At 55.6% G+C, this 8033-nt stretch overlaps 1 long non-coding RNA gene across 1 annotated transcript; it reads left to right on the top strand.

Annotated features, from left to right (window-relative positions):
• Nucleotides 1-2965: 2965 nt before the first annotated feature.
• Nucleotides 2966-6846, top strand: LOC117871589. The gene is made up of 2 exons (XR_004644293.1): nucleotides 2966-4446; nucleotides 6707-6846. It is a non-coding gene; the product is annotated as an uncharacterized LOC117871589 (long non-coding RNA).
• Nucleotides 6847-8033: the final 1187 nt, after the last annotated feature.

The following is an 8033-nucleotide window of genomic DNA, read 5'->3' as shown; positions in this document are numbered from 1 at the left end:
GACCAACCTCTCCTTTTCTCAGCTCATGTACTGTTTAAGAGGCTTCTCAAGGCACACATGCTTGGCTTAAATTAACCCCTGATTTTTGGCACACCCTCTAATCTAGTGCTCAGTCTGCTTGTCTATTGGGGATTAAAACCCAGCCTGACTGTTCATGTTATTGGAGTGCACTTAGGTCGGCAATCCTAGCTGGTGCTGTCACTGGAACAGCTAGGCCTATATCAAATACAGACGCTTCCCGACTTATGCAAGCATTCTGTTCTGGAACATCGTGTGGAACTCACATTTCTGACTTATGCAAAATTTATCTCCAACCATTACATGCAAAAAAACCCCCCCCCCTCCTATTTCTAGCTTACAGAACTTTTTCCGTAAGCTCGGATGTGCGTACGTTGGCTTTATGTAACTCAGGGAGTATCTGTACGCTAGAGTGGGACCATTCCTCCCTCCAGCAGAAAGTATAGCCACAGACCTGCTTTGGAGCCAGACTGACCCATACTGTTTGAACAGTCCCATTTTGCTACTGCCATAGTGGCAGAAGGCAGCATAGCATTCAGACAGTAGGGCCCTTTGTCCTGCAGCTTCCTGTCTTAAAGCATACAGGAGGTGCCATGGTAGACTGAGAAGGGGTTTGGAAGGAGTTAACAGCTGGCACTTTCCCGCAGTACCTCCCAAAGGAGATTAGTGTCCTCTCCAGTTTACAGATTCAGAAACTGAGATCCACATCAGAGCTGGAGTGAACTAGTCCCACTCTGCACCCCCATCCACTAGTTGGCACAGCCTCAGCCTATTGCTGTGAAACAAGCCCAGTGGTCCAGCCTAGCAGAAGGAATGGAGGAGTAATTCGAAGATGCCCCACACAGGGAGACAGTGCTCTAGAGATGGGCATGGGCCTTCTGTTCTCAAATTTCCCTCCTGTTTCACTGGAGTATGAAAGCGTAGATGGGGGGCAGGGCAGGCGTGGTGGCAACTTTCTCAGTGTGTCATGGTAGGGTTTAGGGTTGGTTTCCCCTGTCCACTCCCAGACAGCTGACCCCTGTTTACAGCAGTGCTCTTACCAAGCAGGGGTTATGCTGCAGCGACACAGAATTGTTCCCCAAGTGGTTGGGTTCAATAGGTAGTTGGGGGAGGGGTTAAGGAAGTGGCTTCTGGTACTCCATTTGCTTCTTGCAGTCTTGGGGATCTCCTAATGTAAAGTATCCTCCAGCAACCTACCTGTGCTTGTGTTAAAGACTACTGCAAACCTTCTTTCCTCTCTGCTGCTCTTAGCAATAGATCTCCAAGCACTTGCTCAAGGCTTGTCCTAGCCCAGGGGTCGGCAACCTTTCAGAAGTGGTAGGCCAAATCTTCATTTATTCACTCTAATTTAAGGTTTTGTGTGCCAGTAATTCATTTTAACATTTTTAGAAGGTCTCTTTCTATAAGCCTATAAATAAGGGTTTTAAAATGTTTAAGAAGCTTCATTTAAAATTAAATTAAAATGCAGAGCCCCCGGATCGGTGGCCAGGACCCAGGCAGTGAGAGTTCCCCTGAAAATCAGCTTGCGTGCTGCAGGTTGCCTACCCCTGTCCTAGCCTGTTTCACAGGGACTGAAATGAAGGTGCAGAAAGTGGAAGTGGTTTGCCTGAGGCTGCAGAATCCTATGCTATGCTCTGGCCCAACCTGCTACTCCTAGAAAAGAGAAAGGGCATAAAGATGAGCTTTGCCCTTGGGGGCAGGTGCTGGGAGAAGGGGGATAGCACCAGGGGAAGAGGTGAGAAGCAGAACAGCTTGGTGCAGAGGCAGAGGGAACTAGTGTGGAAAGAGGAAGCTGCTGGAGGGCTTTGTGCAAGAGGGTGGGGTCCTTGACACTTCCGCTGAACTCCTCTGCCTGGGGCTAGGGTAGAAACTCACTGAACCAGTTCCAGAGTAGCACACTGTCCCCTGGGATGGGCCTCTGCATTGTGGGTGCCCAAGTGGAGCTGCGGAGGGCCTGAGTGAGTGCCCAATCCCTTCTAGTGCTGTTGCTGCCTGGAACTTCTCTGAATCCAGCATGATGGGCACCCATGTTGCATGGTTGCTCTGGGAACACTGGTCCTCCTGGTGCTGTGACCTAGCAAACCCACTGCACCCAGCTAGCCAACCTCCCCAAACCATCCCCACTCTAGGACAGATGCTGGACTTGACATTCCAGCTTCTTTACTGGCCCAACCATCCCTCCCCAGGAAGGGTGGGGGTGGATAACCCAAAGGAAAGAAGTTACAAGGCCATGCTTCTTCCACCCCCCAATTTTAGACCAGGTGGGGGCCTGTTCGCACAAGGACCTCTGAGCTGCAGTTCCATGGGGGGGGGGAGGGGTGTTCTTCCCATAGTGGGCCCCCAACCACTTTAGGGGTCACAGGTAACCACAACAGGTCATGTTGGGAGCCTGGTGCATGGCTTGAGTATGTGCTGGGTCCAGTAGACTAAGAGTGGGGGAAAGGGTGCACATGCCACTTCTGCTCTGGGGGGCAGCTCTGGCCAGACCAGCCTCACGTTAGCATGAGGTGATCCAGGGCTTCACCTCCACCTGGGCACATGAGCAATAGTGCTCACCCACAGGCCTGTCCCTGTGCAGTTTAAGACCCACCTGTGCTGCTTAGCCCTTTAATTGCCTGGCCAGGGCTGGCCTGGCACACAGAGCCCTCGTGTTCATCCTGATCCCCAGTGTCTCCTGCTTTGCAGGCTGCAGTCTGTAATTAGAGCGTTACATTAATTGATATACACTCCATGTCATGGGGGCAGCATAAATTAGCAGGAACCGTAAGTGTGGCAGATAACGGAGGCAGTGATTCTGAGTGAGCCCCCGGGTGCTTTCCCAGGCCTGTATCAGTGGGCCGAGGGGCACGCGCTCCCCCTGCTCTGTTGTGCAGTTCTAGGGTTAATAACGTGTTTGGATAAATCCTGCAGGTGTGGCTCTCCTGGCTGCGATGGGTGAGGAGGAAGGTTTGTGTGCCTCCATCACAGAAGCTATGCCCTTGTTCACAGATGCCACCTGCAGAGGGTGCTCTGTGCTGCCCTGCTATGGATGTGGCATCCCCACAGAACCCCAGTTTGTCGCTTCCATGTCCCTTCCAGCTTGTGCTGCAGCACTAGCTCCAGCCTCGTCCCATGGATCCCATCCGCCAAGCAGGCCGAATTCCCTGTAGCCGGCACCGCTCTGACTCCTGCTGCTGAGGAGCTCTCCACCTGCCCCAGCAGGGCCGGCTGGGGCCGCAGCCTGGTGGGTCTCAGGCCCTTGTACCTCATCCTCAGTGAATTGGGTGGCATCTCCCCATGGTCTAGTGTAGTATTTTCAGGCACTCAAGGCTGCTGTGCAGAAACTAAAAGGCACAATCCAAGCAACGCTTCCCCTCCAGCAGGCGTGCAGACCACAGCCAGGGGCCTAGAGGTTGCTGTAGAGCAAACTCTGGCAGCTAGTAGCCGAGGGCTGCGTGGGAACCTCTCCCGGGCCAGATCGTGCTGCTGTGGGACAGGCCCTTTGGCAGGAGGGATTCCCGTACAGAGATGTCCCAGCCTGGGCTTGGATACAGCCTGAAAAGCTATGCTGGGGGTGGGGGAAGGAGCTGGTTCCTGCTCTGGTTTGTGATGAGCTCTGTAGAATAGGAGGAATGAGGGGTGGAAATGCAGGTGCCGCCCATCCAAGGTCAGCCCCCTCAGAGACCGGTTGGTGCCACCCTGACCCCAGTGCCTGTCTGCCATCACTCATCTGGCTTTGCAACGAGGCATGAGACTTCTTCCTGGATTACAGATGGGGAAACTGAGGAAGTAGAAAAGCCAGGGCTAGAATCCAGCAATGGTGACTGCCAGTCCTGTGCTTTAACCGATCGACCCTGCTGCTCCAATCTCTGGGGATCTGATCGCATGCCCTGTGTCACAAGGGAGTGGTTTTAACTGCTACCCCAGGCCCAGGGCTGGTAGCAGGGACGGAGCGGGGAGAGGTGGGTGATTCCTCAGCCTGCAGCAGCTCTGGGCTTTCCCACACACTGGCTGCTGGGATCTAGCATGTTGCTGTGCAGAGGGATTGCAACAATGTGAAGCATGGGACCCAGCCTAGAACAGTGGAGGGAGGGGAGCAGGTAGCAGCCCTGATTTGTGCTGGCTCTAGGAAGGAACCCATGGCCCCTCCACCTGCTGCTTGGCTATGGGCACCTCCCACCAAGCTCCAGCCCAATGTCGGTGCAAGGTCACTGGCAGCTGTCGCAGTCAAATGTCACCGACTCATTTAGATCAACTCACCTCTCGCCTGCTCCCGGCGCTGCTCTGCCAGACTACAGCACTGCAATCCCCAGTGCGCCAGATGCACCACCCTGCTGGTCAGCCACCGCCAGGCACTTTCCACGTGCACAAAGACGCTGGGCCCCCAGACTGATTTACCCACAGCATCTGCCATGCCCCAGCGGTGCTAGGAGACAGGCCTCCAGAGATGTATGTAAAAGGCAAGAGACTGGGTACTGCAGGCTGGGGGTGGCTGACAGTCCCCTGGGAGCTCACTGGACTCGGGGGCCATGTGGGGATGCTGCTTCTCAAGCAGAGCTGTGCAGTACCCCATCCCTGCCGTGCAGGAGGCAGCCCTGCACCCATGAAGGACGTCCCAGACAATTAGCTCCTGGGGTTCCACTCCGAACTGTGCCACTGGGTCACTGCATGATGTGTGTATCTGTGCCTTGGTTTCCCCATCTATGCAACAGGAGTGGTATTTATTTCCAGCGGGGGAGGGGGGGAATTCTCTGAGCCCCCGACATGACAGACGTGCCCTCCATCCCCACCCCGGTTTTCAGAGGGCAGCTCGGATCCCTCTGGCTCAGTTGCAGGCTGGACCCTGGGTGTCTGCACGGTGGTTGGAGGAGGATGGAGCCCTGGTGGGATCCGTTGTGTCTGGCCCTGGAGCTAAAGCCCCATCTTCTGCCCTGTGAATCATCCCCAGGGTGAGAGCCTGCAGCCAGGTCAGAGAGTCCAGGGGACCAGTCACTGGGTCTGAGCCCTTCCCCTGGGAGTGAATCTGTTGGGGGAGGGGAGGGGCCGTGAGACCACAGCAGGGAGCATGCTGCGGGAGGGGTTCCCATGCATGTGAGGGGATGTGGGCCTAGCAGGCACAGCCGCACCCTGGCCCGGCCCGCTGAGTTCTCGTGCTTGTTTCCCATGGGGACAGGACGTCCCCAGGCTGCACTGCCAGGGGCCATGACTCACTGGGTGTTCCAGGTGACCTTTGGATGCAAATAGAAAGGCCCGAGGGCCCCCCGCTGAGTGGGAGCAGCCCCCGCAAAGAGAACGGATTAATGTCAGCCCCTGATCACACCCCTCGGCTACCTGAGACAGACACAGGGAGGACACAGTCTCACATAGGATACACACACATGGGATGCACACAGATGGGATACATGCGCGCACACACACACGACATACAGAGATGGGTAACCTGTGTGTACACAGAGGATACACACACACAGATGGGATATGTGTTTGCACATGGGATACACACACATACAGATGGGATATGTGTGCACACACGAGATAGGCACACAGAACATGCACCAGACACATGGGATATGCACACGCACACAGATGGAATACACACGTGCACACATGCATGCATTCACACACGCAGGATGTGTATACACAACACCCCTGCCTCAGCTCAGAGCATTCCCCAGAGCACCCCATTCCCAGCGCCCATCCCAAATGGGCACGTGGAGCAGCCGGAGATTAGGCTCCAAGATTAGGCTGCTCTGCCCTGTTCACCTGAGCTCTGCAGTTGGCTCCAGGGATGGGAAAGCCCTGCCCAGTGCTAGGAACATTCCCATCCACGATCCTCCCGGGTGCAAGCAACACTGCACTACTACTGCGTAACGCCCCTGGGATCCAGTTGGCAGACCTGGGCAGGATCACGGGTTCTGCTAATCTGTTGGCACCATTGAGGTCAACAGGTTTTGGGGCCAAAATCTATTGACATTGGCTTTGGGTGAGGTCAAATGGAGCCACTTCGGCCCCGGGAAGGGCAAAAATCATTTCTGAAGCCAGCGCACGGGTTGGGAGAATTTCCCAGATGCTTCCATGATTTAAGGGGTGCTAGCCACACACAAGGGCTCTCTGGCCTGCACGTTCGCCTTTCAATATCAGCGGGAGAGACAATTTGCCTGCACTTCCTGTCCTAGCCCTTGCCAGAAGCTGTGTTGAGGCATTGCTACGCGCTGGTAGACAACAGCAATGCTCCACCCCAGAGATGGCTGCATTTCAGCGAGAATTGAAAGGTTCATGCTGCAATATGAAATGGCTCAGGGTCTTGTGGCGTTCAAATGGCTAATAAATATAAATTGTTAATAAGAGCAACACCTCATACGTGTGATTTAATTAGCAAGTGGTGTCATTATCCACACTGGAACAGAGGGCCGAATGGAATGGAGGCAATTGGTGGTTGTGCCGGGTGCTGCCCAGATCCCAACTGAAATCAGGGCCCCGTTGTGCCAGACGCTGCACAGACACAATTCCTGTTCCAAAGAGCTCAAAGAAGACATGACAGTCTAAGGGTGGGAGGGGAAACAGAGGCAGAGAGGAAGTGACTTACTGAAGCTCACACATCAGCCTATCTGGGGAGAGAACCCAGCTCTCCTGCCTCCAGTGCAGCGCTCGCCACTAGACCCCGCTGGCCTTGGGCAAGCTGAATGCAGATGTTCCTATTGTCTCCCAGGCCCCCGAGGATACACCATTTGGGAGAATGGACGGCACCGGTTGCCCCTCCACACACACCGAGGATGGGCCAGGCGAGAGCAACAGTTGTAAGACAGAAAAAAACACAAGATGTGCTTTAAAAACAAAAATATTCCCATGTTTTTGGAGCCAATCGCCTGATGTTTTTGGGTCTGACTCGTTTTTTGCTCTCTTGAGGTTGGCAACAGCGGGATCTGCTCACGGGAGCCTGTGGTGCAGTGTTTGGCACCCACTGGAGCTCTCCGAGGGCCTCATGCCCAGATCTATGGCAGCACCGGAGCCCAGGTGGCACGGGACGCTGGCCGGTAGCACCAATGCCAGGGCATTGCCTGCCAGGGTGGGATGCAGTCTCCGAGCCAGCCGGAGATGGTGAAAGCGGCACCTGCGAGAGCTGAGCATCAGCGAGGAACCTAGGAAACCAAAACCCACAGACTGCACTTACCAGTGTTATTGGGGAAACTGAGGCATGGGGTGGGGGAAGGGACTGCCCTAAGGTCACACCATGAGAACAGAACCCAGGAGGCCTATGGCCTATTCTCGCATGCTGGCAGCTGGCAGCTTTCAGTCACGGTATGAAATCCCGGAAGAAGCAGCCCTTGCCCCGACGCCTGGCTGGAAGACTTCGCCCCCAGAGCTTGGCAGCAGTGCAGGGTCCCAGTTGGCCCTGAGCTGTGGGCACCATGGGGTGATGGCAGCCATCAGCCCAGCCTTGCAGCCCCCAACCCATGGGATGCCGTAGGAAAGCCAGGCTGCTGCTCCCACAGAAATGCCAGCTATGGAAGATGAAGGGCTTGGGAGGTGGGGGCCAGCAGGGCCCAGTTGAGCACGGGGGCCTCCATGGTACCAGGGCAAGGGGACTTCTCCCCTCCCCCCGCCTGGCACAGCATGGGCAGGACCCTGACATCTGGTGTGGGCTCTGTTATATAAGCTGCCCCTTGGGCAGTGGGCGCAAGGCCTGGTCCTGGGAAGGGAGCTCAGTGCTTTCACTACTCACAGGAGCCATGCCAAGGCAGGTTGGGGGGCATTGGACTCTTTACCCGGGAACCAGAGGCTCCAGCGGAAGCTCATTCAGAGCCCTGGCTGGCAGCAACATGGATGCCACAGGGGCTGAATACAAATGGGCTGTCCCTGCAGGCTGGGCACACGATCACCAGGAGGCAGCAGCTTTCACAGGATCGCCAACGCAGGGACCACAGGCAGCAAGGGTCTGCTCAGGGAGGGGCATGGGGGTTAGAGCAGCAGGACTGGGCATCAGGCCTCCTCTGATATCAACACAGAGCAGCGCGGGCATTAAAACCAACCCTACC

Source organism: Trachemys scripta, chromosome 2, assembly GCF_013100865.1.
Source record: "Trachemys scripta elegans isolate TJP31775 chromosome 2, CAS_Tse_1.0, whole genome shotgun sequence".
NCBI classification, from domain to species: Eukaryota; Metazoa; Chordata; order Testudines; family Emydidae; genus Trachemys; species Trachemys scripta.
The sequence above is the reverse complement of the archived record's forward strand: the minus strand, read 5'-3'. Positions and strand labels throughout refer to the sequence as shown.